Source organism: Pteronotus mesoamericanus, unplaced genomic scaffold, assembly GCF_021234165.1.
Source record: "Pteronotus mesoamericanus isolate MK-2021 breed Mesoamerican mustached bat unplaced genomic scaffold, CSHL_Meso_final contig_98, whole genome shotgun sequence".
In the NCBI taxonomy this organism is placed as follows: domain Eukaryota; kingdom Metazoa; phylum Chordata; class Mammalia; order Chiroptera; family Mormoopidae; genus Pteronotus; species Pteronotus mesoamericanus.
In genome coordinates this window covers 441,785-453,003 of record NW_026555295.1, presented here as the reverse complement: position 1 = coordinate 453,003, position 11,219 = coordinate 441,785, and positions in this window count along the sequence as shown.

The following is an 11,219-nucleotide window of genomic DNA, read 5'->3' as shown; positions in this document are numbered from 1 at the left end:
TTTTCCCTCAGAGAAGGGAGAAAAAACACGGGGCACATGCCTGCCTGTGGGAAACACTGCTCCCCTCCAGCTAAACAGTGGGGCGCTCATCCCCAGGAATTGTCATTAAAATTTGGGAATGGAATAACAATGAAATATATAAACTCATGTGAGGGAAGTCTTCTTCACTAACATTTAGGAAAAATGAAAGATTTCTACCTGTTAACCCTTCAATGCATTCCCCAGTCTGTCTATTTCAATGAATTTTCTCTCCCTTTCTTACAATAGAGACAATTTTATATCCTGTGTCTTAACATCAGCACTTTCATGGAACCATGGTGCACCCATAGCTCTGAGAGCAGAAATGGGATCCGTTCACCAGTTGGCCCCCAACCATGTAATTGATGCAGATCTCAGTTTTAATTATAAAAGAAAATAGGTCTAAGTTTACATTCCTGAGACCAGTCCTACAGCAACAGAATGGGGGCTGAGGCTGCTATGGGTAGCAGCTCACGCGGAGACCAATCCAATTGCTGCTGGCTTACAGGCTCTGGTGTCACTTTTCCCATCAGACAGTCTGAGATTCCTGTTTAGAAAAACTAGTGAAAGTGGAGTAGTGTCACTTGTTAACTTGAGGTCACATTTTTACTTTAGGACAATCTTTCTCAGTCTTTTGGAGACTCTTTGGGGTCTAATTGCTGTGAAAGAATATGGACAGATGTGAACATGTCTGCGGGGCTTTCGTCACCTAATGAATGGAAGGATCAGTGTCCAGCCTGTAGGCTTCCAAGAGCCTTTGCTGAAGTGTGAGGAGACATGGATAGGAGCAGAAGGAAAACTTCATGGTTCCCTGTGGGGACTTCAGATTTAGTGTCTGTGAACGTCCTGGTCCTCAGGTCTAACAAGTTTATAGTTGCCAGCACCCACTTCCTTGTGCCTGCACAACCATGCAGTGAACAGGCTCCAATGCGCACAACCCTAGACGTGCCTCTCGGGTCAATCCTCTAAACTAGGTCTGCAGAGAGTTGGAAGCGAAGTCTGGGGTCAAGGCAGGCCTAGCTGGACCTTTGTCCAACCACCAGGATATGACACAGCCTTGCTTCTTTGGTGATTTCTCTTCTAGAAATCACATGGCCCACAAGCCTAGATTCCTGTGCCATCTCATGCACTGGTACTTCTTTATTTAGTTGTAAAATGCCCCCATCTCAGGTTAAAAATGCAACTTCTAATCCACGTATGCAGGTTCCTTGTGTTTCCTTGCTTTTTAGAAAGTCAAGTGTTCATGATGACTAGGGACTTGTTCCCAAGACCTAACCTGATAGGTAGCAACACACGTGGGAGTGGGGAACACAGCTGTTTTCAATGTCTGCCTCAGGAGAAATAAAAAAAACTCCCTAAAAAATGGAGAAGGTGCTTCCACATCTTTCATGGAGCCTGTTCTACAGGCCATGACTTCTTCAAGCACACTGGCAGGAAACATTGTTTTCTAGATGAAGATATACACCAGCCTATCTTGATTTGGAAAACGTCTCTGGCCACAAATGGAAAAAAGCAAGATTATGAGCTTCCCATTGTGTTCCAATAGAGGAGGTGGGCAGAATGTCCCCCGAGTCTTTTTCCTGAGAAAGGAGGAGGAGGCGGGGTTGACACCCCCACCCGCTTTGGTGCAGGAGGGGAAGGTGTAATTCTAGAGCTTCTTAGGCGACTGTTCTCTGCAGGTAGAAAAAAAAGTGTCCAGCATCTTCAACTAGGTCGTCCAGGGCCAGGTTGCCTCAGTGCACATTGGCCACTGGTTGCTTTTCCAGGCAATTTTGGCAGGAGTGGATCAGCCAGGCTCCAACACTGCTCAGGGCACACTGACCCCTTAGAGGGATCTGGGCTTTGATTTCTCCCAACCTGCTCAGTTAAGGGGTTTGGGGGATGATTCAAAAGCCCAGGACCATGTGGGACTTCACAGAAACAGACAAACACCTATGTTCGCTCTTAATGTTCTAACATAAGACCTGTTCTCCGTAGCCACTTATTTTACCAGGCTTTCTGAAAGATCTAGTGGTAAGTACACACATGCAGTACTGAAAAGCAACCCCTCCTTCTAGTGTAATAACTGACTGAAGTGTTCAACTTTTCATTATCTTTATTATAACAAACCTGATGCTTTTTTTTTTAAAGAACTTGTTACTCTGACTTCTGTATATGTTGCACTGAAAAGGTTAATATTTAAAAATGTTTTAATTTATTTTGTGTGGTAAGTTAATTTTGATTTCTATAATGCATTAATGTGATTAGCAGTTCTTTTCCTTAATATCTGAATTATTTAAAAAAGTAGTGAGAAATATAAAATGCAGTTGCATTTTTCAGTCATGTGCATTGTTGTTCAGTTGTACTGTACTTTGTTTGGAAAAATGAAGGAATGAACTCTTTTTTTTCCTAAACCAAGACTGAAACTTTTCTTTCATGAGATTGGGATATTAGGGTTTTTCTCTGCAAATGTGACTGAGAAAAAATTAAATGCTCTTTTTCAAAATGTGGGGATCCTGAAATGAACCAGGGTTGATCCCTGTCTGCTTGAAGAAACCAAATTCTTTCAAGTTCTTCTCAATATATATTTCATCTACTATGGGTCCAATAATATGCTCACTGATGTAAAGGAAAATATAAAGCACACAATCCCTGCCCCAAAGAATTGATATCTGGCTGGGAAGACAGATTGACATGCAGAAAATAATTTTGGATCAGTTCTAGACAAAATACAAATTATTAACTGTAAACTAGAGATGACACATTAATAGCTGTAGTTCTCAAAGTGTGGTCCCCAGACCAGCAGTGTCAGTAGTATCAGAACTTCTTAGGAATGCAAATTCTCAGGCCCCGCCCCAACCTATTAAACTCTAGGGGTGCCCATGCCCTCTCCACCCTTCAGGTTATTCTTACACATGCTCAAGTTTGAGAACCACTGTGCCTTAGGAAGCAGTGAGAGCGAATTAGTGTGGGGCTACAGTTTTTAGGAAAAGGCTTTGCAGACGTGAAACTTAACACAAGTTACCCATTAATGTTCAAAGTTAATAATTATCAAAATATGTTCTTGATTAAAGACCTGCATTTATTTGGAACCTTCTCTGCTCAACCTAGTTGAAGAAAAAAACAAGCCTGTCCATCTCCTGCCACACACTGCCCCCTCACCCACCTCCAGCTCACCACTGCCCAGTTTCTAACTGTAAGGAAGTGTTCTAAAACTCAACCTAGTTCTTATAAGCCTCACTGTATTTGATTCCCATGGTTAAGCCTCTGTACCTCTAACCTATGTGGGGACCTCACATGTGCAACCTGTGAGAAGCTCATGCAGACGCAATGGAGAGCAAAATAGTTGCTGAATTGCATGAAATCTTGATCCCCGAGGAAGATAGGGCACTTTGTAGCCAGAAATAAGTGTGTAGAGACTGTTATCCAGGACCCAGAGGGCTTTGGTATCAGCTTAACTTGTAGGAAGATGGATAGTCAGGTACCTTTTTGTTCCAAGATCCCCAGCCTGGTGTCTGTTCCTCAATAGAACCTTCTCTTAGGAGAGAAGAGGGCAAGACCCACTGCCCATACCTGGTATTCCTCCTCATGACCCTATTTAGTCTTCAGGGACATCTGCAGACCTTATTTTCAACCCATGGAGTTTTCTACTTATCCTATTTCTTTTCTTCCTCCCCAATTTGCAAGATCTCTTCCTGCCAAGACTTCCAGTGGCTGTCCCTGATCCTGGTCAGGTATGTGCATGGGACTATCTGCAGTATTGCAGGGCCTATTCTAGGAAAAAGTACCTATAAACTTGGAGTCAAGCCAGATCTTCCCTCATTTATTTAGCTGACCTGCCATTGCCAATTTGAATCCAAGTTCTAGAATATTTGAGCCTAGTCCAACTTGGATTCAAGTTCTGCATTGTTTGGGTCTAGTCTTTTAGGATGCTGTTGGCCCAAACTTCAGACCTGTGTTTTGCCTGGTTTTTATATTCCCTGACTCCTACCTGGCCCAGTGCGGGAGTGTTTGGGTGTGACCTAGCCTTGCCTCCTTCCTGGCTCAGAGCTCTTTGCTTTGTTGCTGCCTGGATTCTAGCACCAGCAGTTTCACTGTGTCCTGAGACTTCCTCTTCCACAGGGGTGTACAAAAGTACGTTTACAGTGTTTGTACGAAAAATAATACAATAATTAATAAAGGGTAATGCAAGAAAAAAACTGCACACGTACAACTGTAAACCTACTTTTGCCCACCCCTGTATTTGCTCTCTGCAGGACTTGCTACTCAGGCAGGCCCTGAGGTTTCTGCCATGGGCCTTTCACCTCTAGAACTAGGGAGGGACATGCATATTGATCGTACAAGCTGGGTCTGGCAATGCCTATTTCACTAGGCTGCTGTCTCCTCACCCCAGGTCAACTGAATTCTAGAATCTTTGAGGATGGATCCTGAGCATATTTTTTAATTCTTCAGTTGTAGTTGACATGGACCATTTGTTCAGGTATACAACATAACAATTAGACATTTATATACCTTACAAAATGATCACCATGGTATTCTAGGACCCATCTGGCACCATACATGATTATTACAATATTACTGACTATATTCCCCATGTTGTACTTTACACCCATGACTATTTTTATAACCTTGGGCATTTTTTAAATCTCTCCCAGTGATTTTAATCCAGTTCTTCCCGCCCTCTGGATTACACTGGGCCCCAGGATGCAGATGGCACAGAGAGGTTTGATGCCTGGGGCTGAGGGGACCGCATACCCACCCTGGCCCATTCTTAGGTATCCTTAATGTCCAGCACATGTTAGCCCCTGGGGACACTTGGAGGCTTGGGGCCTCCTTTCAAGTGGGCCTGCCTAAGGCAGAGAAGTGAGAAAACATATTTGGGAACAAGGGCCATGGCTGACACTAGAGGTTGTACACAAGTGGGTGGTGGATTTTTGGAAAGCCAAATTTTGCAATTGAGAGTAAAAACATAGTAACATTTATGCTGAAAGGGAAATAGGAGAGGGGAGAAAGACCTCTTTCAGGGACTCTTGCTCCAATGGAAGCTTCAGGCCCTGATGTGCAGCTGCACCGCTCACCTGGGATGAGAGGAGCCCCTGCTGCCTTGACCTCCTCCGTGGCAAATTCAAGTCCTGTGGGGAAGCCCTTCTCAGGAAGTCAGGAAGGAAGAGTTGAGAGCTGGGCAAGGGAACAGCTCCACTAACCTGGGGCTGGTCTGCCCTGCACATCCCAGAGTGGGATTCCTCAGGTCTGACAATGGGACACCCCAGAAAGGCTGTGCTGTGGAAGCCAGCGTCAGTTAAACCCGGTCCCACCAGAACAGAGCAAGTGGCCACACGCTCCCCTGCAGTGTGACTCTCCAACCTGCCTTTGTAAAGAAGCCCCGAAACCAGGGCACAGGGCTCGGGGCCCCGGTGGTGGGAGGGGGCTCATAGGTGAAGACCTGGGGTTGGCTGCAGCCCAGCTTGTCACTGGCGTTGTTACCTGGGGCATTACTGATGCTCTCTGAGCCTCCTGTGCCTACTTAGCTCCCTCCTGTTTAGCTCAGGGAGTTGTTGAGATAAAGCTTACAAATTCTCACTTGCACAGCCTGATGCTTGGAATTAAAAAAAAAAAAAATCTAGTATAATCCTAAATGCCATCAACATATGGCCCAAGGGAGGCCCCATCCCCATCCTCCAGTGACTTTCACGAGATATGTTTACAGAGACCCAATGGCGAATGGGGCCACATCCAGAGCCCTCATCCCAGGACACCACCTTTAGAAGTGGTTAAGGACCAAGAGGAATGAGGAAAATCGTCCTCAAAGGAAGGTGTTCAGTCTGGCCTTCGGAGCAGGGCCAGGAGGCAAAAAGGTTGACTTTGGCTCCATTGAGGATCTTTTCATCAGAGCCACCTCCTGGTGCTGGCAGTCGCCCGGGCCCGTGTGCGCCCTAACACTGAAACAGCAGAGGCTGAGTAACTACGGGGGACCCGGGGGTCCCCTGGTGAACTGGAGCATGAGCCAGAAAACCTCTGGCAGCTGGTCCATCTCCAGCATTCTGACCACTGTCTCCTGCCCATGAAACTATGAGTTACCCCTGCACTTCAGGCCTCCACCTCCTATAGTGCCATTCTGGAATAGTCCTTGTGCACCCAAACTTGAGCCTCGGTCCTTCCCTTTTCCTGCTGTGGGTATGTGGCCTCCCAGGATCTCACAGCTATGGAGGGGCTTCTCAGGTCCCACCCAGACTCCTTTCCTCCCACCCGCTAGCTTTGGAAACTCCATAAGAGGGGGACGTAGGAGGTCCCCATACAGAGACCACAGCCAAAATCACTCAGGAGAGGGCCTTTCCTGGCCTTCTCCATCCCCAAATGCTTAGGTATGCTGGTGACTTGCCCTCCCAAATCCACTCTCCTCTGCCCAGTGCCTGCGCTGATCCCTGCGGATGACCCGCCTAGGGCTCTCCTGCCCTCTGGCTTCTGACTCAGCCACCCCACTCCCTCCCTGCCCTAGTGCTGTATCTTTGAATAATTACTTCCCCAGCGCTAGGCTCCCAGGGCCTTTCTCCCTAGCTCCAGCCTTAGCGCCCTTCATTTACACCGCTACTCCTCTAATTTAACTCCACCGATCTCCCCTACCCATCCCCAGCTCTTTAATTTCCAAAAATGCTTAACCAGAAGCTAAACATTAAAATGCTTCAGGAGAGAAACTGGTGGTCTGGATTATTGCAACTGCTTGATGAAAGCGCGAATGCCCACATGTCTGAATCTGGGCCGGGAGGTAAACGTTGTGATGAACTGCAGTGCGCAGACCCCTCTGAAGGGGGCGTTCACTTAGTTCTAGCTGGTGGTGGATATCCATCAGGGTGGCTGGCTTTTTGTTTTTATTTAAAGAAGCAGGCAATCTTGGCTTTTTCATAAAATATCTCTACTTCTAATAAAATCTCTCTACTTGCAAATGTGGCTCAAATTTGTAAACCACTCTGGTCCCAGCAAAATCTGTCTGCAGTTTCCCATCCATTTGCAGCCCCCACTCTCAAGCTGTTTGTTTATCTTCAGCTCTACCCGGCCCTGTCACACCTCTCTGCCTTCAAAGTTCTCTTTACTGGGAATGGCTTTTTCTGCTTTTTTGCCTGGGCAAACTTCTGTTACTTTAAGAACAGACTTATACCTCACTCTCTCTGGAGCCTACCTGCAGCCGCCAGGAAGAGCCTTCCCAACACACCCAAAGCACATGCCATGTCTATGGATGGGAAGACTTATTATTAAGATGGCAGTACTCCCCAAATTGATCCACAGGCTCAAAGCAATCCTTATTTGAATATCAGCTGACTTCTTTGTAGAAACTAATGAGCTGATTCTAAAATTCTTGTGGAATTGCAAGGTATCAGGAACAGGAAAAACAAAGGAGAATAGTAGGAAGACTCACAGTCCCTGATTTCAAAACTGACTACAAGGCAATGTACTTAAGGCAATATGGCACTGGCACAAGGATGGCTAAAACTGATCTAAAGAATAAATCAGTGGAATAGAATTGAAAGTCCAGAAGTAAAGCCATACACCCATGGCTAACTGATCTTTGACAAGGGTGTCAAGACAATACAACGGGGGAAAGAGTAGTCTTTTCAACAAATGATGCTGGGACAACTGGATGTTCACCTGTGAATGAGTGAAGTTGGACCCTTATCTCATACCATATGTAACAATTAACTCAAAACAGATCACAAACCCAAAGATGAACTAAAAGTATAAAATTCTTAGAGAAAACATAGGAGTAAACCTTGTGACTTTAGGTTAGGAAATGGTTCTTCAAGAGGATACCAAAAGCACAAGCAACAACAGAAAAAAAAGTAGATAAATTAGATTCCATCATAATTAAAATCTTTTGTGTATAAAAGAACACAATCAAGAAAATGAAAAATCCTTCAATTCTATGGATTGTCTTATTTTTAAATCATATCCAGTAACAGTAAAGTGTCTGAAATACATAAAGAATTCATAACTGAACAATAAAAAGTCAGTCCAATTAAAAACGGGCAAAGGATTTAAATAAACATCTTTCCAAGGACGTACGAATGGCCTGTGCACATGAAAAGATGCTCAACATCGGTAGTCAAAGAAATGCAAACAAAAACAGTGAGATACCACTTCATACCCAAAAAGTCAGGTAATAATAAGTGTTGATGAGGAAATGGAGAAATTAAAACGCTCATACATTGCTAGTGTGAAGTAAAATGATGTAACTCTTTGGAAATAGTTTAACAGTTCCTTAAATTCTTAATCAGAGTTTCTATATGACTCAGAAATTTTGCTCCTGTGCATAAACACAAGAAATAAAAGTATATGGTCACACAAAAATCTGTGCATGAATGTTTATGGCAGCATTATTCATAATAGCTAAAAAGTAGGGGGGAAATGTCCATCAACTGATAATGGATTTTTTAAATGTGGTATACCCATACCATGGAATATTACTTGGCAAAAATAAATAAAGGAATTAAGTACTGGGATGTGCTATGACATAAATGAATCTTGGAAGCATGTTAAATGAAAGCCAGTGATAATAGACCACATATTGCATGACTTTATTTTCATGAAATAAATACATAAAATAGGCAAATCATAGGTTAATTATTGTCTGAGGTTGGGAGAGAGGAGAAGAGAGTGTCTGCTAATGGGTACAGCGTTTCTTTGGGGGGCATTGAAAAGGATCTAAAATTAAGTAGTGGTGATGGTTCCACAACTTTGTGAGTATACTAAAAACTGCTGAGTTGTATGCTCAAAAAGGATGAATTTTATGATATATCGAATACATCTCAGTAAAGCTATTACTAAAACAAACAAACAAAAAAGACAACTAAAGGCCGCATTACATAAAAAAGGAAAAACAATCAGGGGAAAAAAGTCACTGAACTAAAGAAATGGACTGAGATTTTGATTGTTTTTGTCTCAACACAAATATACACTTGCTGAGAATACTGCTGATCAGCAGGATAAAAATAGGGTTCAAAACATTCAGGACAAATTAGTTAGAAACAAATAATTTGTGATATTTTTCTTATACCTGATGAGAGCATAGATCTAAATAATATCATATGGCCAGCTATGCTTATTCATGCAATCCAGTAGGTGTCATTGGTTTTGGTTTTTCTGGTTCATTGGTTTTGGTTTTTCTGGTTCTTAACATAAGAATTTTTGGACATGTGCTCATTTTAGACAACATTGGGGAATAAATTATTTTGCTTTGAGAACATTCTTGAAAAGTTTAATGTAGACAAGTCATAATTAGTCAGCATAACTGCAAACAGTGCCGTTGTGATGTTGATGTTAACATGGGACTGACTACCTTATGAAACTTACTTCCATGGTGGCATCATTCAGCAAGGAAGCAGAATTTAAATTCATTGTGTCATTCCCCAGGAATGTCTTTGTTGCTAAAACAGCAAGAAGAGAACACATGATGAAATGTACTACATGATGAATGTAGTAATTAACTCTGTATACTAGACTCCCAGTCTGGCTTGACCCAGACAATTCCATGCACAATGAATTGGCGGCACAATATGGCGGGCTGCTGCACTATAGAGGTTCCATGGCTAAATAGTGTCTTGATGTAAATGCAAGTTTTAACTGTTGGGGGGGATTATGCTGTTCATGTCATCTAAGGAAAGGTCTCCTCAGCTCACCAGTTAAAATGGGATCAATTCTTGGCATTTTCCTTTATCAGAATAATACCTTCAAAATGACTTTGAAGGGCAATCACAAGAAGTTCCTCAAGCAAATGATTGGACTTGTTCATTCTAGAGAAATTATGTCTTTGGGAAACTTATGTGACGAGATATAACCTGGCTCACTTTCCTACACAAAATCAGTTTTCTCTTAATGAAAGTTATGATCTGAAGTTCATTCTCAAATTGAGGAGATAAAGACTGAGTTCCTTAAATGAGCCCCTGATACTAAAGCTATGAAAATGAACTTATATTGCTCAGTTGTCTTTCTCAATTAATACTGATGGTTTGGATGAAGAGCTACATAGAGTTTTTAAAATTGGGCACTGAAAACTAAATAAGACATTGGCATACCAGAAATCTATGTGTTCCTGTGATAATTATCCTAATTAATTTGCTTAATGTGCAAACACTATCTCTGTTGAGCAGTATCCCACTTTTAAACAGATAATTTTCATTTTGTAAAACTAAGTTTCACTACCAGGTAAAGGATTCAAGACTGAATTCTGCCTCCACATCATTAAAAGTAAAAATAAAACCTATCTTTGAATTCTTTATACAGGGGGAAATAAAATCAAAATTCACGTTCTACAAAGGAATAAGAAACTATGAGAAGACAAAAACATCACTGCCAATATCATGTATATTTATATCACATTAGATGCTTTTAGTCATAGGTCAATAAAAATAAAGTTTGATAATATTTAGGGCAGTTTATTTTTTCTGTCAGGTTTGTTTCACTCAATTGTATAACTTGCCTCATTCCTGCAGACATTTTTACCCATTTGTGTAGACATATACAAACATTTATATACATATAATAATCCATTTATTTGTGAAAGTCTGATAAGTGTTAACTATTCAGTTTGCTCTTTTTCACATAATACATCATGAACATGCCTCAACATCAATAGACATCAGTCTAAATTATTCTTTCTCATAGTCACATAGCATTTTATTGTATGGATACATTCCATTTTATTTAGCTATATGGCTATTGATAGACATTCCATTTGTTCTTAGTTCTTTGCTTCCAAACGAAATGCTCTACATACAGGTACTTTCATTTATTTAGGATGGAACCACGCAGAGAAATGGCTGGGTCAAAAGTCAGGTATGTATCTGATTAGAGGTATACAGTGTGGGGCAAAGTTAGGTTTACAGTTGTGAGTATGCAAAACAGTTTATTCTTGTATTATTACTTATTATTATATTATTTTCCATATGAACTGTAAACCTACTTTTGCCCCCTCCCTGGTATTTGGGTACCAGTATCAACACTGTCCCTGTATCATTACCCATACTAATAGAGACTTAAACAAATGAGGATTTGTTTTTTTCACACAAGGGTCTGGAGGAAAACAATAATGGGTACTGGCTGAGAATCCCAAGCTCTCAGGTTTTTGTGCTCTGCTAGCTTAGCATGCTGGCATTTTGTTTTATGCTTGTCTCCTCATGGTTGCAAGATGACTACTCCCAACTCCAGACATCCATCATGATCATATTCAAAGT